Here is a 23,411-nt window from a genome sequence, read left to right as displayed (position 1 = left end):
CGCTCTGGTTTTATTTTAACACGTTAAACATGGAGCCATTGCTCACTGATAACGGCAATGAAAACAAAAGTCTTTCTAGTGCTCAGCGGGATGGAGAGGGAACCCGCTTCTGGTATTTGTTTATTTATCACATACCCAGTTCCTTGGAGGATAGTTTTCTAACACTTGTGTTCACCAGGTATTTATTGAGCTTCTGCTCTTCTCCTTTGGGGCCACCTCCAGCTGCCACCTGGTTTTCTCTTCTTTCCCCCTAAACTTCTTGAAAGAGGGGTGACCTTCACTATCTCAGAGTCCTTGCTACCCACTTACCCTTTCACACCCAGGACACTGGCATCTACCCCTCACCTCTGAAGACCAGTCTCTGACAGGGCCACCCAAGGGTTCTTTGAAGGCAAATCTTAGAGCATTTTATAGGCTTTCCACCCAGTCTCTGTGTCATTTGAAACAGTTGGTCAACTCCCTCTCTATTTTTTGGACTCTGTCCTGGATTCTGGGATACCACACGTCCCAGGTTCCCATCTGCCCTTTTGAGTTACTGTTTAATGCCTTAAGGCCTCGCTTCATACCCCTTAGTGTGTCCTGCCATTTCCTCCTGGACTCTCTGTCCTTAGTTGGTTGTCCTGCAGGCCCCCCAGATAATCTCATTCATTTCAATGGCTTCAACCATAAATCCATGATATGGTGTCATGCCAGATCTGTAGCTTATGTCAATCATTTTCCCTAAACACTAGCACTAAACACCAGCTCCACTTGGATGTTCCATAGACATGCTTTGAACCTATCGAAATCAACATGCTTGTTTCTCTCTCCTTCTCCCACGCCTGGTTTTCTTCTATTTTGTGCTAACCAAATGGCATTTCCAGTTGTTCAAGCCAGACACACCAGAATCAGCCTAGGTGACTTCCTCTTTTTTATTCACAACAATGTCAGCAAGTTTTGTCTACTTGCAGAACCTAGTTCATACAGACCCCTTTGTCTCCTCTCTTGTCACTCTTTCGATTCAGGCCATTCTGATCAGAACTTCCCATTAGTTTCACTTGGGACCAGTTCTGCTCACTCTCTGACCCCAACTTATCTCCATGCTGGGTTACACGGTCTGCCTAAAAATGCAATATGATCATGCATATCCTTTGTAAAATGTCTTTAACGGATTCCTATTTTATTCTTTGGAAAATTCCATCGATGTATAAAAGTTCTCCATAAGTCCCCCTTTACCTTCCTCTTCAGTCTCATAGTTTATCACTCTGTACATCTGATGTACCATTTTTGTACATTTACACACATTGTATATAAATTTAGGCATATTAAACTCTTACTAAATATGACTTTGCACCTTGTACTTCTCCTAGGTCAGTGCCTGACCTTTATTTTTCTTTCAACATTCAACTGAAAGCCACTTTCTCTTGGAAACTTCCCAGACCATCTGCATCCCATTGTCCAGAATGGGTTAGGCAACCCTCCCATACTCTCCCCAAACTTCCTCTACTTCTGCTACCAGAGCACTTATTGTTTACTGCAACTATCTATTTGTCTATCCCCTATTGGACTGTAACTCCTGACGGACAGAGATCCACTCTTTGTCTTAATGTCTTTAAAGCTTATTACCGGTATTCAATTGGGATGCTCCGTGAATTTTCATGAATTTTATACAATTCTTGTGAATGAGTATTATGTTCAGGTATTGAATTAGATGACTGAGATACAAAAGGGAATCTGGAAATATCTATGCTACAATATAGCAAAGAATAAAGATCAACTATGATTAATCAAGAAAAGGCTCACTCTTCCACTTACTTAAAACAGGAAGGGTTTAGACTTTTTTGGGTGTTTGAGAAAATGATCCTAGTCTCTGGTTCTACCAACTTGCCCTATAATCTACTGGGGGTTTCTTCCTGTTGCTTCCAGTTTCTTTTATTGCTGCCAGCATCTATCTTAACCTTATCCAAGTCCAAGAAGTACTGTATGAAAGTCCTTTGCAATTTTGCCTCTGATGACTTCGTGAAGGCAAAGGAATCCTCTTCAAACTGGAGCTTGGCATAGGACATTGAAGGTTTAAAAAGACTCTTACTAAGTTGGCTCAGACAAGGCATCCAGGGTCTCAGAATAGACCAGCAAGTGAAATCTCTGACTCTCTAGAGAGTGATGGAACCTTTGCAAGACTACCAATGAGAAAGTGCATTTCTGATTTTGTAAAGAGAGACACTGTGTGCATTCTGAAACTCTAGACAGAGAAGTGAATGATGATTGTATTCTACAGGGAATTAGTTAAACTTCAAGTTGTTCTTAAACTGTTTGTGATCATGGTCATTTTGCAATTTGGATGCATGCTATTCTTTTAAGAAAAAAAACAAGAACAACAAAAACAAACAAACAAAAATCAAAACAAACAAGAAAACAACCACTATACAACATAGCACTTTAACTTCCAAGGGGTTCCTACCAGTGTACCACTTGGGTTCCCTTGAGTTATGAATGTCCAGTTAAGAATTTCTAATCAAAGGCTTAATTAATTAAGAAGATGTTCTAGAAAGGAAGTAGATGGTGATTAGGAGTAAGCATAAGTCAAATTGTGCATGTTTTCTCTTTTGAGAGGATCACAGTTTAATGAGTGCTAATGACCATGAACTTGAGGCCATGGGACCTGGGCTCATGTCCCTGCTCTGGCAATCACTCTGATAGTGATTTTCTCTCTGAGTGATTATTTCATTGTCTATAAAAAAGGGATAATGAGTGTTGGATAATGAGTATTATTAAATGTAATATAGTTACATTTAATAAACATTAATTTAAAACCTTGATTTTTACAAAGGCCCAAATCTTTTGACATTCCTTCAGATCAAAAGGGTGCATATGGGCTGCATTAATAACGGAGTGCATTTGTTAAAGGAGAACTGATTGACAGATGCATTGACAGATGGACTTCTTTACTAGCATGCTACTGGGCCCTGTGCTCACTCCTGATTATTTATCACTGATATCTGTGAATGGATCACATTGGTTCAGGAAAAAGGTATGAGAATTAGGAGTCCAAATGTTATCAATATATTGTAGTCTATTTGACTTTTTATTTTTGCAGTGTGTGTGTGCAGAGACACATATAAAATGCTGTATGCATGGGCCTTTAACATCAGTTGCAAATTCTTGGGTGTGTATTTATGTGGTGAGAGAAGTAGGTGGGAAGGGGAGAGAGAGCAAGATTGAGAGGGAAAGGGAGAGGGAGAAAGACTGGGAGAGGGAAACTGAGAAAGGAAGAGACAGAAGAAAAGTTAAAGAGATGTGATAGTTTCCAAGGGTTAAGGTTTAGGGGTTTAAACAGACAATAAAATCAAAAGTGAGTGATTTCTTCTCAAATAAAGTTTGGTTTTATAAAAAGAGGTCTGTAGTATGCAACATGGAAGGAAAGAGCCATTCTTATCTGTATCGTTCAGACCAACTTTAAAACAATTTTATCTAGATCTGGGTGCTACACGTTAACTTAATAGCAATTATAATTATGTGCCAACCACGGTGCTAGATGTTGAAGAAAACAAAGCTCAAAAAGTCCTGATCCCATGGAGCTTAGTATAATCGTGGGGCTAGACAAGGAACCAGGTGACCTTAAGGTTATACTTGCTTTGATCTGAGAAGCTTAGGCCCCATGGAACACTTAAGAAGGGGTGTTTAATCCAGACCTAGTGGGTACAAGGTAAACTTTCTAGTGAAATTAATTTCTAAATTTTTAGACTCAGAGGCTGAGTAGGAATGAGAAAGATCAAGATGGTAGAGGGAAGAGGTTTCCGAGCAGAGATGACAGTCCCTTCAGTAGGCCGAGGGCAAGAGGGCTGCTCAAGAAACCGGAAAAAAAAAAAAATTCAGAGAGCAGGGGATGAAAGAGATGAGACTGAAGTGGTGCTTAGTAATTATGGTGCTGTAATTAATCCTTAGGAGAATGGGGAAAAGCCTAGCAGGGATGCACTATGGACAGTGTGTTGGAGGGAGGAAGGATGAGAGAGACCACTTAGGAGACGCTGTGGTGATATAACCAAGAAAAGATGGTGGCCCCAACCAGAAGGGTGGCAGGGAAGGTGACAAGAGTGCGTTCATTCAAAGGTCATAAATCAGGAGATGCGAAGTGAAGAGTGACAGCTGCCGGAATGCTACAAAAAGGATGGGCACAGACTCTTATTGTGAAAAAGATAAGATTTTAGGAAGTCATGACATCTATCTTTATAGCTTTCATGCTGACCTGGAAGGGAGGTTAGTGTTGTGTTTGCCATCTCTCAGATGGCAGGACCCGGCCACGGGTGGGGAACGCAGGGAGAGAGGCTTGTGGAAAGCCGGTGGTGGCAGTTGAGGCTCTGAGGGTTTTTCCTGAGAGGCTGTTTTGTTTGGCGTGTGTGGTTCTAAAAATAAAGTTAGTTTCTTTTGACAAGTGGCTTCTGATTGTGCCCAGCCAGACTGCGGCATTTGGTGGGCCGCACGGGGAGCGACTGAGGGTAAGTGAAACTGCTCGCCCCTGAGGGCAGGGCAAGAGGATGGGNCCTGCCCTCAGGGGCGAGCAGTTCACTTACCCTCAGTCGCTCCCCGACGGCTAGGCGAAATGCCGCAGTCTGGCTGGGCACAATCAGGAGCCACTTGTCAAAAGAAACTAACTTTATTTTTAGAACCACACACGCCAAATAAAACAGCCTCTCAGGAAAAACCCTCAGAGCCTCAACTGCCACCACCGGCTTTCCACAAGCCTCTCTCTCCCCCCACAAGCTTCTCTCCACCTCCCACAATCCTCCTGCTCTTGAGGCCGATTGGCTGGGTCACGTGGGCGGAGCCAAAAAAAGTCCCCCAATGAGCAGCTCCGTGGTCTGAAAGGGCAGGGAAACAGCCCAATGAGCATCACTGCAGAGGAGCCAATCAGCTAGATGTTGCTGGGGCCGCTGTGAGCCAATCATCAGCCGGCAGCTGGATGCTGGCAGCTGGAAGTTTGCTGGGGCCCATTCGGCTGTGGCTCTCAACAGATCAATTTCCGCTCAATACAATGAAGAGTGTTCTAACAGCTGTTCCAAGGCAGTGAGTTCTTTGCCACAGAAATTTAAGCGTTGTCTTGATAACTGTTCTTTGAAAAGCTGGAGAGGCAGAGGTGCGACTGGCCAGACTGGAGGGCATTGACATTGCCTTTCAGCTCTAAGATTCCAGGCTTCAGTGTATGAAGTTCAAGTATCTGAGCTTGGTGTTTAAGGCCCAGTGTGAGGCAGCTTTGTAGGCAGCCCTGTGTCCTGGCTTCCTGGTGCAGGGTTAGGTTATGCCTGTTATGTCAAAATAGCTGTGAGAGCATCATCCTCTTTCACACTCAAGAGGGCCCCAGTTTGAGCAATAAATTTTGTAGCCATTGATTCCCTCGACTTCACTTTCCTGCCTCTTTAGAAACATCATGAACTTCTCCTGCGAAAGGCTTTGTTGCCCTCAGGCAGACCCAGCATTGGACTGCAAGTTTTGTTTACTCATGCCATTTCCTACACCAGCAAGACTCCCCCACACATTCTAAAACCTTACTGAAAAACATACCATTTCTCAAGTCCTAAGCTCAGCCAGCAATGAGTCCTTGTCCCTCATTTTGTCTTTAAAGAAATTAAGCTTCTTTGCAACATGATAGTTTGCATTATAATGCTGAGTAAATTACTATTTTTATTCTCATTTGAACCTCTTTGGTAAGGGACCATTTGCTATTAGTCCTGTAATAGGATCTGTGAAAATTTCCATAGTAACTCAGTGGACTGAACGCTGCTTTGTCTAAGGCAATGTCGCCCTTCAGAGAGTTTTTATTTTATTTTTTTTAAGAAAAATCATTTTTATTATGTAAGTGATACATGCATTTTGTAGAAAATATTAAATATGGAAAAGCACAAAGAAGAAACAAAAGTTGTCTACTATCTCACTACCTAGAGATAAGCATATTAACACCTGGGTGAATCCTCCTTGTATATTCTTTTATTCACATGTATTCTTTTGTTTGTTTGTTCTTTTCAGATATACACGACAATAGAGTATATTTTGACATGTTATACATACAGGAGTAAACTTATTCCAATGAGGATCCCATTCTTGTGGTTGTACATGATGTGGAGATTCACATGTGGTGTATTCATATATAAACATAGGAAAGTTATGTCTGATTATTCTACTGTCTTTCTTATTCCTGTTCCCTCTTCCTTCCCTCCATTCCCCTTTGTCTAATCCACTGAACTTCTCCCCCACCCCTTGTTATGTGGTAGCATCTGCATATCAGAGAGAACATTTGACCTTTGGTTTTTTGGGGATTGGTTTATTTTACTTAGCATCATAGTCTCCAGTTCCATCCATTTACAGACAAAACTCATGATGTCATTCTTTTTTTATGGCTGAATAATATTCCATGGTGTATATGTGTCACTTTTTCTTTATCCATTCATCTGTTGAAGGGCACCTTGGTTAGTTCCATAGTTTAGCTATTGTGTATTAGGCTGCTATGAACATGTATGTGGCTGCATCACTGTAGTATTCTGATGTAAAGTCCTTTGGGTATATACCGAGGAATGGGATAACTGGGTCAAGTGGTGGTTCCATACCAAGTTTTCTGAGGAATCTCCATACTGCTTTCCATAGTGGTTGAGCCAATTTTCAGACCCACCAACAGTGTACAAGTGAATCTTTTCCCCTACATCCTCACCAATATTAATTGTTTCTTGTATTCTTGATAATTGCCATTCTGACTGGAGTGAAATGGAATTTCAGTGTAGTTTTAATTTGTAAATTTCTAATTGCTAGAGATGTTGAATACTTTTCATATATTTATTGATCATTTGTATTTCTTCTGCACATGTATTCTTTTTAAATTTTTTTTTTTTGTGCCAGATATTGAACTCAGGGGTACTTGACCACTGAGCCACATCCCCAGCCCTATATTGTATTTTGTTTAGAGACAGGGTCTCACTGAATTGCTTAGAGCCTCACCTCACTGAGTTGCTTAGAGCCTCACCATTGCTGAGGCTGGTTTTGAACTCGCGATTCTCCTGTCTCAGATTCCCAAGCCACTGGGATTACAGTTATGTGCCATTGTGCCCAGCTTGCACATGTATTCTTAAAATTCTATTTTTCTGTAACCTGTCTTCACTTAATAACACACCTAAAGTATGACTGCATGTTGTTATATACTTTTCACAAACATGATGACTTCTTTAGTGAAGTTCTATTGCTGGACAATAAGCTGTTTCCACTTTTTTGATGTTACACAGTGCTGTGATAACTGGCCTTCTGATATATACATTCATGCCTCTGTATGGAACATTTACATTTTCTAAGATGGCAATCATGCTAAAAAGACATACTTTTTTTAAAAAAAGGTATACTTTTATGTTTAAAAGTTTTATTTTTATTCTATGCTATGAATATTATATATGAGTTTTATTTAATATAATTTTAGTCCTATGATTTAATGAAGGTGTCTGATTTGAAAAATGTGTGAACAACCTGTAGGCTCAGCAAAGAAATGATTGATAATTGATAACATATTAGCCCAACAAAGAATCAAGTTTAAAATCTAAAAATTTTAGTGTCTTCCTATCAATGTGAGACAAATTGTTGTTTATAAGCCCAATATACAGGAAAGTGAGGACACACTTGCTACAAAACAAGGATAGTCCTCTGAAAAGAGGAATCTGCCTAGTGTTTTGCTGTTCAGTGAAGGTGTGAGGCCATGGACTTGGATCCTTATTCTAAACTAAATAGTTTATCATCTTAGATATCAACAAGCAGGAAGGTCTCCATCGTGGAGTAGAATGTTTTTGTCTGGTGAGAAACCAGGCATTGATTGGGAAACACTGTGAAATCTGTTTAGTCACTTTTCAACAGAAAAAAGTTAAAGATGTTGGTATTGCTTGAATTGTATCCCCCTCCAAATTCGAATTCTTAAGCCCTGAGACCTTAGAATGTGACTTTATTTGGAGATAAGATCTTCACAGAAGTAATCAAATTAAAGCAGAATGGGTCCTGACCCATATGACTGGAGTTCTTATAAAAATAGGAAATTTGGGTACAGAGACATGCATGAAGGAAAGATGATGTGGAGTGACAAAGGGAAATGGTGGCTATCTATGAGCCAAGGTGGGAGGCCTCAGAAGAAACCAACCCCACTGACTGACATCTTGGACTTCTGTGATTGTGAGCCAATACATTTTTGTTGGTTAAACTCCTGTCTGTGGCACTGTGTTATGGTAGCCTGAGAGGGCTGACACAAATTTCTTGAGATCATAATACCCTTAGCATGGCTTCATCTGGTAACACTCAACATAACATTGTGTTATTCTCTTGTCACCAGAGGTTCTGCTATTGCTCATAGGAACATTAGGTGACAGTGTTTTGCAGTTTACAATTTATCAAGCATTTTCATATCTATGATCCCCTTTGGCCCTGACCAAAGTATGTGAAATGAGAGTTATTATCATCTCTGTTTTAGAGATAGGAAATGAAGTGAAGAGACTAAGTGAATTGCTCGAGTTTGCACAGTTTGGAAGCGGTGGAGCTGAAATCCAAGCATGGGTCTTCTGACACTAAATACTGTGCTTTTTCAATAAAAAGCATTATTAGTGGACACATCACCTATCGTCTCCCTTCTTTAAAGTGAAAGAACATGGATTGTGGCATGTGGAGCCACATTTCCTCTTTTGTTACAACTCCCTGGAGAATGGTTTTATTAGCCCACTTGCTGGAATGTATCAGAAGCCTGAAGGAACCTACTCCGCCCACATCTTCATTATCAAATGTTTACCAGGAATCCTTGATTTAGGCCTCTCTGTTTATGTGCATTGAGTATGTCTCCTCCACTCAGAAGCTTTGTTTACTGACAAAATAGGCTTTCTTAGTACACTGTTTGATCACTGACAAATTCAACTGCAAAACTTTGGACATGTTGGATATAATTGAGTTTTTCCATCATTAATATTGTTCAGATATTAATTCAACATAGTAACATGAGGGGCGCCTAACATTTTCCTGGAAACTGCTTGACTTTAATCAGCGGGAACAAATGTAAGATTATTGCACTTTTTCCTTGGGTGACCTAAGCTTGTTCTTGGCACCCGTGAGCACAGAGCACTGGGTTGTCTGAGTGTTTCAGTGGCCTCTACCCAGGGGAGTTATTAGTTTTGAACCTTGGGGATAATTCCACAAGAATGCAATTCTTTTCCTCCCTGAAAGAACAAAATATTGCTTGTGTTGGGTTATCCTTGTTAGGCGATAAAACCAGTGGTTCCCAAATTGTGAAGCCATAGTGATCTACAGGTAGGATTGTCAGACTGAGCAAAACCGAACCGAACCGAACCAAATGGACAACAACAATAACAACAAAATCTCAGGATGCCCCAGTTAAATTTCAGTCTAAACAATGAATATCATTTTAGTATAAATATTTCCTTAATGCTGAAAAACTGCAAATTATTGTATGCAGAGATATGGAAATGAGTGCTGATAATATTTTTAATATTTCAGAAGTCTGTGAACATTGTGCATTATTCAAGTAAGCTTTCAGAGGTTATTGAAAATGTTAAATTTCTTTGATTTTGGTTAAAACTATTTTTTTTTTAATTTATCTCTTTAATATCATCTCCTGTTGAATCCACAACTGTACTACCATTTTTGATGACATATTCTGGGGATTGGGTAAAACATTTAAAATTATCTCATGCAATCCTCAAAACCTATAGAGGGCAAACTATAATGTGCAGGTCAAACCTTATCCCGCTTGTCTTATGTTTGTTTGTTTTGTTTTCTTGAGAACATGCCAAAGTTTTATTTTATAATTGCAGAACAAAAGACAACAAAAGGAAAAAGCTTGTTCATAATCAGGAAAGGATTCCTTCAGAAGGAGAAAGGAATGTCTAGATCAGTGGGTCTCATGTGTTGGCTGCCACATAGTCCCCTGGAGGACCCAGTGCTGGGTGCTCCACATAGAACTTCTGACTCAGTGGTTCCACTATGAGGCTGAGAATTCACATTTCTAAGTAGTTCTCAGGTGGTGCTCACACTGTGGTCTGGGGATCATACTTCAAGAACCATTGGTACAGATTCTAAAGAAAGCTGTTTATCTGCATACTTATGCAGTTTATTTTATTATTTGTCTAGATGACAAATGTGAAATCACATGTATTGATTTTGTAAACATGATGTTTCAATATGGGTATATATTTTGGAATGATTAAAACAAGCTAGTTAACATATCCACCACCTCATATAGTTATCATTTGTACTGAGAACATTTAAAACTAGTCTTAGAAATTTTCTTTTCCTTAGTGCTTACTTTATTTATTTTTTACTCATGCATATTAATGATGCACATTAGTGGCTTTCATCATGGCATATTTGCACCCACATAAAAGTGCAATTTGATCAATTTCACACCCTAATTCCCACCCCTTTCCCTCCTTTCTTCCACTGATTCCTCCTGTACCCTAATGGCCTTCCTTTTTCTTTCATGGCATTCCTTTTCTTCTTTTTTCTGTTTTTTTTCCCTCTAGCTTTCACATGTAAGATAAAACACATACAATTTCTCTTTCTAAATGTGATTTGTTTTACTCAAAATTATGTACTCCAACTCCGTTCATTTTCCTGCAAATGGTATAATCTTGTTCTTCTCCATGACTGGATAAAACGTCATTGTGTATAGATACATTTTCCTTATCTATTCCTCTATTGATTGACACCTGGAATGATTTCATAGATTGCCTATTTGAATTGTCATTTTCAAGTGTATAATATGTGTGTTATGATTAATTAGTCCCCTGTTGTACAACAGGTCTCTAGAACCTATTCCTCCTAACTGAAACTTTTTTATTAACATGTGCCATTATCTCCTACCTCAGCCCCCAGTATCCACCATTCTGCTCTCTGATTCTGTGGGTTCAATTTATATATATATATATATATATATATATATATATATATATATAAATTAACATATGCAGAATATACATATTCCACATATGAGTGAGATCATGCATATTTGCCTTTCTGTGCCTGGCTTATTTCACTAAGCATATTGCCATTCAGTTTTATCCATGTTTTTGGAAACTATAAGAGCTCACTTAAAACTGAATAGTATTCTATTGTGTGTATACACCATATTTTCTTTATCCATCCATCTGGTGATGGACTCTTAGGTTGATTCCAGATATTGGCTCTTGTAAGTGATATATGTGGAAATGTAGATACCTCTCTGACCTGATTTCATTTCCTTTGGATATATACCTAGTGGTGAGATTTCTAGATCATATGTTAGTTCTGTTTTTAATATTTTGAGGAGTCTCTGTACTAGTTTCCATAATGATTATGCCCATGTACATTGCCACCAACAGCATTAAAAGGTTCTCTTTTTTTCCCCACATCCTCACCAATGCTTATCTTTCATATTCCAACAGTGTGAGGTGACATCTCATCATGGTTTTAATTTTCATTTCTGTCATGAGCAGTGATGTTGACTGTTTTTTTTCTATGCTTGTTGATCTTTTGTATGTGTTCTTTTGAGAAATGTTAATTCAGGTTATTTTCTTATTTTTAGATAAGATTGTTGATTTTTGTGCTATTGAGTTGAGTTCCTTATATATTTTGGATATTAACCCCTTATCAGATGTATGGTTTGCAGGTATTCTCCGTGGATACTTCTGTAAGTTGTCTCTGCATTCTCTTGTTTCTGTTTCTGTACTGTATCTATGTGTTTTTGTAAATAAAATTTTATTAGAACACAGCCAACCTCCCATTTGTTTCAACCCCTCCCCCCTCTGCAATGTGGCATGTGACTGCTTTCATAGTACTAGCAGCAAGTTGAGTCTTTGTGACAGAGATCCTCCTATGGCTCAAAAGACCCAACATATTTATTTTCTGGACTTTTACAGAAAGTTTGTTACATGTGCCCAAAGTCACCCTGGGAAGGAGTTACTGTTATTTCTGTTTTTAGATAACAAAATGGAGGCCTAAAGAAGCTGAGTGACTTTTGAAAGTTCTCAACAACTCTTGTAATCCAAACCAAGGTCTGCTGAATTCCAAAGCTTCAACTCATGCTCAGCTGACCTGAGAGGCTGATTGTTAATTGCATTTGTCCTCAATGGATTTAACAATGGGGAAATGCACTTGTGATTTCGGTTCCATATCCGTCCATCCCAATGATGGGATGGATGGCACGGAGTAAAGGGTTGAGCGCTCAAGCTCTGGAGCAACACTGTTTAAAGTCCCAGCTCAATCACTTCATTTCTCTGTTCCTACTTTCCACCCCCATAAATTACAGATAATGATAGTACCTATTAGCATGATTAAATGAGATCATGTCTGTAAAGAAATTACATGAGCACTGAACATGTGGTCTGCAAGACATTTGTTATTTTTATATGAAATAACTAGTATTTCAAAGTAGAGAGTCTGTGGGAATAGAAACAAGGTGTGTGGAGAGGGTGCCATGCAAAGCTGGCTGTCACAGCATCTCAGCCTGGGAGCTCACTGAGCATGGTGGCTCCTACTTGTCAGATACCAGCTAAAAAAGAAGCTTTTGCTGCCTGTTTATCAAGGATGACTTTGACCTGAGTCATTTCCTAGTCCCTTGGTGGCCCAAGCACCTGGAAAAGGCCTATTGTGAGAAGCTCCCAGACATTCATCCACTCACTGGGTCTAGATCTCTCATTGCTATTACCCTTGATATTTATAGTCCTAATATCAATGGAAACAGCTCCCCACGGATCTCAAAATATCATCTGGGCTGCCTGAGATTGACCTTCCTGAATTTAATACAAGACTAGCAATTTCCCTCAGAAGCACCTCAATCTGTAATTTGATCTTTAGGGAAAAACAAGAACAATAATCAGTTTTTACTAGTATTCCTCACCCTCCAAAGTCCTAGGAATAGTAGTGAGCATTAAGTCATTGAAACGACCTTGATCTTCTGGTGAGATGGCAATAGGAGGTGTGGGAAAGTGTCTATGAACATTTGCATGGTAGCTAATAGGAGCAAATCGAACCACAGTGGTGACGTCTAGCGGCTTTGCTGAAGTGATGCAGCAGGAGTGTGTGCAAAACCCCTCATCAGCAGGGTTTTGCAATTTTCCCAGCATGCCTTAGATGCCTAGGCATAGGAGTGAGAAAATGGCATTATTTTTTCAAGACTGGAGATAAGCAGTCCTCCAGAATCTAGAAACTTCTTGAGAGCTCTGATCTTGGGGGTCCCCGGCTGGGAAGTTATGGAGGGTGAAGGCCTAAGCCCCCCTGCAGCCATTTCCAGGGAGCAAAGCTTCAGGCAGTTAGTTGCCTGATCCCTTTTCTCCTCTGCCTCAACCTTTCACACTTGGGTTTATCTTCCTTCCTCTTTGTTTAGCGTGTACTTCTTTCCTTACTTCATTCAATCGATGTTAGTTGAATGTCCTTGGGCCAGGCTCTGGGGACACAGAGGAAGGACAGACACTTGGTCTTTAGAGTTCACTCATGTTAGGAGTTAGGTAAGAGCTGCACCACATGAACAGAGGGGAAGAGAAAGAGAACAATGATGGGACAGAGGGGTCAGTGTGGTGAGGGAAGGCTTTTCTCCGAGCTGAGAACTGAGGGCTCAATGAGACCAGGGGAAGAGATGCCCAACAAGGTAGTTTCCAAGTTTAGTCAGGTCCAAGTTAGCACCACTGAAGTGTGAACCTAGATTTGTCTAAGAAGTATCTACTTTTGATTAAATCTTAAGCAATTTTACTCTCATATATTTATGTTTAGCTGTACAATTACTTCATCAAAAATGGTAAGAAAAAAATCATTCACCAGTTCTCATCATTTATTATGGGTTAGCCAGGCTCTGCATGCAAATGTAAAATGCAAAGTCTAGCGCAGCTGTGAGCATCAGGGCTGAGGAACATTGAGAAAAGCATTGTTAAACTGGAGTTGGGGTAATGCAGGGGTCCAAATGCCCTTCAAATTCTTCACAATGCCCCCCTTTACTCCAGAAGATTACAGCACTCATTAAAATGCAGGGCATGCACATCCCACTTGTTGATTCCTTTCATTCCTGGACAAACACAAGTCTAATAAAAAGGCAAACATGTCTGCCCAGGTCACAAGTTTCTTGGGAATGTGGGTATGTCAGGGAGGTTAGGTTGATGCTTCTAGCAAGTTGCCATTGTGTTGTGAGTTTGGGAAATCATTCAGCACTCTGCTGTTTGAGAGTAGTATTGGCTGCAGTGCTAGTTACATGCCCCAACCCCACTGCCAAGGAAAGATGAGAAGATTCGAAAGTGAGAATTGGCAGCCATCTTTTTTTTTTTTTCTGTTTAAATTTCTATCAGGAAATGAGGCTGGTCTGGACACAAAAATTCAATACTTTAGAACTTTTGAGAGATAATGAAGACAACAGTCCCTACTCTTAGAGAACTTCTTCAGGAAGAATTTCCAACATAACAAATTCATCAGAGCAGACATGGTGATATGGAAAGATCTTGGACTTTGAACCATTCAGGCACAGTTTAGATCCTTATTCTACCACTGACTGTGTGGCCTTAATCAAATGATATCATCTTTATGTGTCTTGGTTTCTTCACTCATAAAATGGGATTATATGACTCCTTCATGCAAACAATATCCTTAATAAATGGCAACTATTATAATCATTGTTGCTGTATTTATTATTGTTATTACGAGAATAAATATTCCTGTTCTATCACTGGGTGTCTTTGGGCAGATTATTCAAACTCTTCATCTGCAAAATAAGATAATTTGAACTGCCTATTGATGGGGTTTAAAAGCTAACTGCAGTCTCTCATCACTCTTATCACATGTCTTATTCTTTATTCACAATTTTATCACTGATATATATATATTTACTGCCTTTTTTCATGCTCCATGACCAAGTAGTTGGGTTCTTTTTGAGTCACTGATACAGTACAGTACCTAGAACATGGTAGATTCTCAATAAGGTATTTGCTCTATAAATGGGGAGTGAACACACGAATGAATTCTAAATCCTAAATTAAGAGCAAGTAGTAGTTTCCTGGCACATGTTGGTTGTTACAGTTTAGTGTCACTGTGGTGTTGAGAATATGATGTGTGCCATGAGAGGAACCAATACTGAGAGATGGCTCCCAGCTCTGTCTGCTGGAGATCCTTGTCCTTAGCACTGTCATCTTATCAACTGTGCTGTCGCTGAGTGAAACAACCAGGTCATTGTCAATAGTAAGGTCACAAGTGTAATTCTGCAATTTGTACAATTAGAAAAATGAGAAATTGTACCCCAAAGATTCAAATGTATGAATTGCCAAGATCACTGTAATATCATGAATAGCTAATTAAAAAAAATAGTAAGGTCACATGATATTAACTGCAAAAATCAGGGTGTCAGAATTTTTATCCATTTTCAGGAAGAAAGGGAAATAGCTGCAGAGAGGAAGGGGGAGACTGGAAAAAGAGAGAAACAGCATCTTTTGTAAAATGTGTGGTTGCATGAGGCTGTAGCCTGCCAGTCTATGATGGAGATTTACCCAGCCCAAACTTAGAAGGCCTATAAACCAGCTGCCATATACCAGATGAAAAAAGAGCATGTTGGTGTAACAACTTCAACCTGCTTCTGGTGGCAAAATGAGACACTGTCTTTTATGGAATCTGTCCTGCTTTCTAAACTGTGAGAAGCACTAGAGAATTACCCCTCAACTGCTCCCAAATGAAAACCTGGAGGAATTTCTTTTAAAGACAATACAACGAGATGTACCATAGCATAGTTTACTACAGCAAGAAATACTTAGAAGCTGCACTGGAGTTAGGCAGGACTGAATATCTGAATTTGAAAGACAGCTTTGTCTTGCTGAGTGTATAAAATGGGGCAAGATATTCAAATTCTTGTGAGCCTTTATAAAAAAGATGAACCACTATGTACTTTGCAACATCACTGAGAGAACTCGGTAAGATCCTTTCTGTACAATGTCTGGCACATTCTAATGCTCAATAAATGGTAGGTAATGTTATAAACCATTAACACTACTTGGATTATTTTATTTTATACCCACAATAACCTATGAAGAAGGCATTGAGACTATTGCCATTTTTCTGTGAGGAATTGGAGGTCCAGAGAGGTTTCCCAACTCACTCATGCCCACATAGCTAGTGAGCACCTGAGTTGTGATTCTAACCAAACCTGAGAGTCCTGGATTTGAGGGATTAACAAGTTGTATAACCTCTCTCAAGAGCAACAGAAGTTTAGCAGACAGAGTAGGGTTCAGAATTTCTGCAATCTCTTTCTTGCATAATAGGTGGCAATCTGACGTTTTTGAATTCCAAAATTGCAGTGGCTCTGTTTACAAGGGGTAATGAGAGACCTCAAAGGTTGGGATAGGCAATGTCAGGTCAGTTGTCTTATGCCTGTCTTCTAGATCAATTCAGAAGTATGTTGCTTCACTTCTTGCTCAAGTCCCTCAAAGGATTTTGTGAAGGGTGTTTCTTTCTGCTTTTCTTTGCCTAATCCCAACAAACATTCCCTTTAATTGGCAAAGATTAAATTGCATATACCAGGCAAATAGCTGTTTATACCTAGCTACACTTCCTCTGTTTTCCTTCAGGAGATGAAAGAGAAAGAATGCAGTGTTTACAGGGATCTTTAGTTTTCCTTTTACTTATCTGGAGAAAACAAAACCAAGTTCTGGTTATTTAATTTGAATATCTCTTTGCTGGTCATTACAGGGAAAGACATTTCCTCCCAAGAAAGTTTTGTACCGTAGATGTTGTGTAGTCAACCTTCCTTTGACTTCAGATACTGTACAAGAATTCTTGCTTGACATCACCTGGCCTCTCCTGAATATTGCCTATGAGCTCATTTTTGTAAGTGAGCTCATTTCCCTGTCTAGTAGCAAGACTGATTGCATGACATTTCCTCTTATTCTGAGTTGAAACTGTGCTTTTCTTCAATGTCTAGTTTTGCCTAAGGAAACAGGCAAAAGAAAGCTTGTCCATCCTAAGTTGCCCTTTGAATGTCTGAGGAAGACAGCCACACCCACCCACCCCTCACCTCTGGGGATATCCAGGCTGCACCATCACAGGGCTGCTCATTTGATATGCAGACACTGAGAGCAGTCACAGGGAGCCTTTCCAAATGTAAACAAGATCATATGGTCACCTGACTCAAATTTCTATGGTGGCTTAAAATATCACAACCAACATGAAATGTGAAGCCGGCCCAATGACCTAGGAGTCTTAGGCGGACCTGTACCCAATTGCTTCTTTGCATTGATTCTTGCTGCTTCCCGGCCACTTCTCACTCCACCCAGCCTCCCTGGCCTCTATGAACACACCAGGCTGCTTCTGCCTGGGGGCCTCTTCATTTGCTATTCTTTCCAGGAGATACCTGATCCTCTCTTACTTCATCCAGATTTCTGTTCAAATGTCATCTGTTCGGAGAGATCTGTGCTGCAAGTTAATTGACTATAGCTCCTCCCACCACTCCTCTTTTCTACTCTGCTCTATTTTTCTTATCACCTACCAATGACTTGACATTATATTTCTTCTCCCCTAAAAGAATCCCGTGGGATCCCAGGGCAGGCTGCATCCTCAATGCCTGACACATAACAAGTGCTCAATAAAAGTTTGTTGAGTGAACAAGGAAATGAATAAGTTATGAATGGACTGGGTGATAAGACACCTCATCATCCTCTTCATCCCTCTCTCGGTAATTCCGGTTTTGTGGTGACCTCCTAAAATGAGATATCCAGAGGCGAACACAATCCAGATGGAGCTGGGGCAGGTCCAGGCTCCACGGGAAGTTTCTCTCTGGGAGCCGAGCAGTAATCCTTTATTAAAGGAGCCTAATATTCAATGAGGTCACTTAGTGCTATGATCAAGCATGAACTCCTACAGAGCTTGCAGGTAGCAAAAACTCCCAGGTTTTGTTTACAAGAATTGTTAATGCTTGTCTCTCCTGGTGTGAAGTTGTGTAACTAATTTCTGTATTCTATTCAAGAATGTTATCCCAGACACACTGATTAGATTGATTGATGTGTCTTTTTCTCTCTCTGTTTCCTTTATTAACATTTGATTACAGCTTGTCAAGATATATTTTGAATTTTGATGAGTACACAGTACATGGGTTTTTTTGTGTGTGTGTGTCATATGACAAAAATACGAAATATTTTTATAAGAAAATAAGAAAAAGGAGGAAAAGTTTATTTTGGCTCACAGTTTCAGAGGTTCAGTCCATGGTAGGCCATTCCATTGCTCTGGGCCCAAAGTGAAGCAGAATGAAAGGGTGTGGTAAAGAAAACTGCTCAACTCATGGTGGCCAGGAAACACAGAGGGGAAGGGTCTACAGGAAAGATGAACCCTTCCACAGCATGCCTCCAGTGACCCATCTTTTCAGTCATGCCCCACCTGCCTACATTTACTATCCAGTTAGGCCATTCAAATTATAATGGACTGATTAGATTACACTGCACTTCTGATTATTCCTGCATTAATATAGGAGCTTTTGGAAGGATACCTTATACCCAAACCCAAACATTCTGCTCCTGGTCCCCAAAAGCTCATGTCCATCATCTTATAGTACAAAAATGCATTAGTTCATTTCTAAGAGTTCCCCTAGTCTTAACAGTTCCAACATTGCTCAAAAGCCCAAGTCTAGAGTCTCTGAGACTCAAGGCAGACTCTTTACTGTGAGTCCTCGTAAAAATCAAAAGCAAGTTACATATATCCAATATACAGTGGTAATTTCTCCCTATTTCAAAAGGGAGAAATACAGGCATAGAAAGAAAGGATGCGACCAAAACAGGGCCTAAACCCAGATGGGCAAACATTTCTTATAACTCCTCCTCCAACATCTGAGGCACATGGTGGTGAGATGTTCTCTTCAAAGGGCTTGCACAACCCTGCCCCTTTGGTATTGTTGGTTTCAGTGCTCAGGATCTCTTAGCCTGGCTCTTTCTGCAGCCAGGATATATTCTCAGAAGACTGTCTATATCACTGGCATCTCATAATTCCTAGGGGCTCCATTTCAGCTTTGGCATCACATTCTTTGACATTATAGCTTCCTGCCCTCTAAGGGGCAGCCTGCAGGACTCCAACACTGTGACACTTTTTCTGACCTCCCAGGCCTTCTTTTGAAATCTTGGTGGAAGCCTACATGATCCCCCTAACTCTAGCATCCTGTATTCCTGCAGAACTCTCATCATGGGTACGATGCCAAGATCTGCCACCAGCTCTTTCAGTAATTGGGTCCACTAGGATCATGCCTGTAGCAGCTTTTGAGTGCCTGGGTAGATGAGCATGGTGAAACAACTTCCTAGGACCCCTGTGCAAGAAGGGTGCTCCCATGATCTCTTCTCAAAGGAATCTTCCCTTCTCCACACTTAAGCCTATAATGGATGCCCTCAAGCCATTTTTTCTGTTGTCTCTGTGCAAAGTACTTAGCATCTTTTTGGTAGTAGTAATATCTTCAACAACCACACCTCTCTTGGCCCCAATTTTATAGGCACTATTCTGACCAAACTGTATATTTGTAAAATTCTTCATCTCTACTTTCTGTTTCTTCATAGTAAACCTGGCTAGAAGCTGCCATCAAAATTAATGCCACTGACTGAATGCTGTGCTGCCTTGAAATTTTCTCTACAAATTAATTAGTCTATTATCTTTAAATTCAGCTTCACACAAAAAATCTCAGGGCATGGCAAAACATAGACAATTTCTTTGACAGAATGTAACACAAATGGCCTATAATCCAATTCCTATAGTCATCGTTTCCCTCTGAAACCACACAAGCACAATCATTACTCTCTGCATTAAGGTCTTCTGAACTCCCACCCAAATCATCCATTAAGCTCTACTTACATCATTTTAAAATTTCTCCTGCCTGCATCTCCAAAAATTTTTAAACTCCTCCCACAAACCAGCTCTAAAAGCTTCTGAACAACATGGTCAGGTTAGTCACAGCAATGACCCACTTTCAGTACCAATTTCTGTATTAGTCAGCGTTGTGTTGCTGTGACCAAAACAGCTGACAAGAACAATTTAGAGAAGGAAGAGTTTATTCTGATTCAGGTTTCAGAGATTTAGTCCAGAGTCGGATGATCCCATTGCTCTAGGACCTAGGTGAGGAAGAAAGTCATGGCAGAAGGACATTGTGGAGGAATACTGCTCTATTCATGGCAGCTAGGAATCAGAGAGAGGAGAAGATGGAGAGAAGTCACACGTTTCCAGGGCATGCTTCCAGTGACACACCCCCTCTAACCACAGCCCACTTGCTTACAGTTAGCACCCAGCTAGCTAGTTCATGCATAAAACTCTTACAATCCAATCAGTTCACCTCAAAAGATTCCTGAGTTAACATGGGAGCTTTTGGGTGACACCCATATTCAAACCATAACACCATTCTAAAAGAAGAAAAGGAAAATCTGCAGGGCAGGAGAGCATCACGGGAGCAAGTTGGAATGGAGATTGAGGAAGGCAATTGGCAGTACCTCCTGCTCATGCCTATTGAATACCTCTCTGGTAGTGTGTTTAAACAAACAGTCGACTTCCTGCTATGGTCTGAATGTTTATCTTCCCCCAAACCGAGACACCACTATCCTAACCCTCAAGGCAATGATATTAGGAAGGGGGAGGTGATTAGTTTATGAGGGTGGATTTGTCATGAATGGATTAGTACCCTTTTAAAAGAAAGCCAGAGAGAGTTACCCCTTCTGTAATATGAGGTACAGTAAGAAGGCAGTTTTATATAAAGAAGTGTGGCTCTTACACTGAGTCTGCTAGAGTATTGATTGTGGACCCCCAGAACTGTGAGCAATATACTTCTTTCATACATAAATCACCCACATAATGGTACTTTGCTGTGGCACTCTGAATAGACTAATACACTTGATCTTCCAATTAAAGTGTGCCTTTTGCCTCACTATCTCAGATATCAAGTAGTACTTGATACAGATAAAACTTTTGATAACCATTAGCTAATATATGGTGGGTGTTCACTAAATTTGTGTTGTGCCACTATTACATGAATTTGTAAAACTCTGGTCTTCTAAAGTTAGGGGAATTGTCTGACAATGACCAGCATTTTCTGTAAGTACATAAGAGAAATGATGTGGCTAGGATGCCCAAGGTTCTGGCCATGAATGGATTCGTAACCATATAAAAGTGCAGATTTTAAATTTTTTTTAAGAATTTGTTCCTTTTAGTTATACATGACAGTAGAATGTATTTGGACATATTATATACACATGGAGTACTTGTTTACTGTTTTTTTTTTTGGGGGGGGGATTGGTTCTTTTTTAGTTATACATAACATTAAGATTCACTTTAATATAATTATAAAAGCATGGAATATAATTTGTTCTACTTCAGTCCCTAGCACTAGTACTTAGCCTTTCCTTCTCCCACTCCCTCCCCCATCCCATTTCCTCTACTCTACTGATCTTTCTTCTCTTATAGTTTTTAAAATTAGTGTCTTGTGGATATATATGATACTGAGATTCACTGTGGTATATTCTTATATGTACATAGGAAATTTAGGTCAGATTCATCCCACTGTCTTTCCCTATCCCAATCCTTTTTCCTTCCCTTCATCCTCCTTGGTCTACTCCATTGATCTTTCTTCTATTCTTTTTTTTTTAACCCCCCCCCACCACCACTTATTTGGATTAGTTTTCACATATCAGAGAAAACATTCAACTTTTGACTTTTGGGGACTGGCTTATTTCACTTAGTATGGTAGTCTCCAGTTCTATCCATTTATCAGCAAATATCATAAAGCCATTCTTCTTTATGGCTGAGTAATATTCTATTGTGTATATATACCACATTTTCTTTATCCATTCATTTGTTGAACGCACTTAGGTTGATTCTATAGCATGGCTGTTGTGAATTGAACTGGTATAAACATTGATGTGGCTGTGACACTGTATTATGCTGATTTAAAATCCTTTGGATATATACAAAGGAGTGGGACAGCTGGATAATATGGTGGTTACATTTCTAGTTTTTTGAGGAATGTTTTCTAGTACCCTTTTCAGCACAGATTTTGTTGTTGTTGGCACAACAAGGTCAGCCTATAACATGGGTCAATCTCTCGCTTCTATTATCTTCTGAATCAGGTAGCATTATCAAGGACATTAAACATTTATCAGAGTCTTTTTATAGACTCGGGTTTCTGCTATAGATAATAGAAATTCCCATTTCTTCTAGATCTTGCCAGTTTGTAATCCTCACTGGGAAATCAGAGAAAAGAGAATTCCTCGATTTAATATAAATGAACTTGGGAAAGTTGTCTGATATATTTGAGATTGTTTTCACATATATTGACAATGATAATACTGTAAAAGTTTTATAAATGTTAAATGAGGAAATATATGTGAATGTCTCCAGTATATTGTCTGGCAAAGTCTTTGCTTTGAGTCTTTGCTTTTGGAATTTCACCTGCCTATAATATTATTTTCCTATTTATCTACATAAAAAATTTATCTTTAGTTTAACCACTATATCAAATGCCTGTCTGCCACAGCAGCTATTCTGATCTTTCAATCTGAGAACTTCAGCTGTGGGACTCTGCCTAGGCACAGCCCTTCAGTTTTATTGACTGCAATGTGGAAGGGTGAAGAGTTTGATTACCCACTGGGGATGGTGAAAGAGGCCCACACAGTGACTGAAATTCCTTCTCTGCATTGTCAAATTCAGAGAATAACTGGAGTGGCTCTGGAAATGCACAGGCCTGAGAACTGAAGATCAAGGTTAACCTCTTTTCATGGGAATCCAGATGTTTTGGAATTCGCCTCTCTACAGGCACAATCTCTCCATCTCTCTCTCTCTCTTTTTTTAATTTCATTTTTTATTCTAATTTGTTTGATAGCAGAAAGAATTACAATTCATAATACACATATGGGGCACATTTTTTTTCATATCTCTGGTTGCATACAAAGTATATTCACACCATTTGTGTCTTCATACATGTACTTAGGGTAATGATGTCCATCTCATTCCATCTTTTTTACATCCCTTGTTCTCTCCCTTCTCCTCCCTCCTCTTTGCCTTATCTAGAGTTTATCTAATCCTCCCATGCTTCCCCTCCCAACCCCACTATGAATCAGCCATCTTATATCAGAGAAAACATTCAGCATTTGTTTTTTTGGGATTGGCTAACTTCACTTAGCATTATATTCTTCAACTCTATCTATTTACCTGCAAATGTCATGATTTTATTCTCTTTTATTGCTGAGTAATATTCCATTGTGTATATATGCCACATTTTCTTTATCCATTCATCTACTGATGGGCATCTAGTTTGGTTTCACAGTTTAGCTATTGTGAATTGTACTGAAATAAACATTGATGTGGCTGTGTCCCTGTAGTATGCTGTTTTTAAGTTCTCTGGGTGTAGACCGAGGAGGGGGATGGCTGAGTCAAATGGTGGTTCCATTCCAAGTTTTCCG

The 23,411-nt window shown here is 39.7% G+C and overlaps 1 protein-coding gene across 11 annotated transcripts in view; it reads left to right on the top strand.

Moving 5' to 3' along the window:
- Enpp2 (ectonucleotide pyrophosphatase/phosphodiesterase 2) overlaps positions 1–23,411 on the top strand; it is a 111,090-nt gene that overhangs the window by 2,241 nt on the left and 85,438 nt on the right. The gene's annotated exons all lie outside the window — the stretch shown is intronic.

Source organism: Marmota marmota, unplaced genomic scaffold, assembly GCF_001458135.2.
Source record: "Marmota marmota marmota unplaced genomic scaffold, marMar, whole genome shotgun sequence".
NCBI classification, from domain to species: Eukaryota; Metazoa; Chordata; class Mammalia; order Rodentia; family Sciuridae; genus Marmota; species Marmota marmota.
This window is presented reverse-complemented; position numbering and strand designations above follow the sequence as displayed.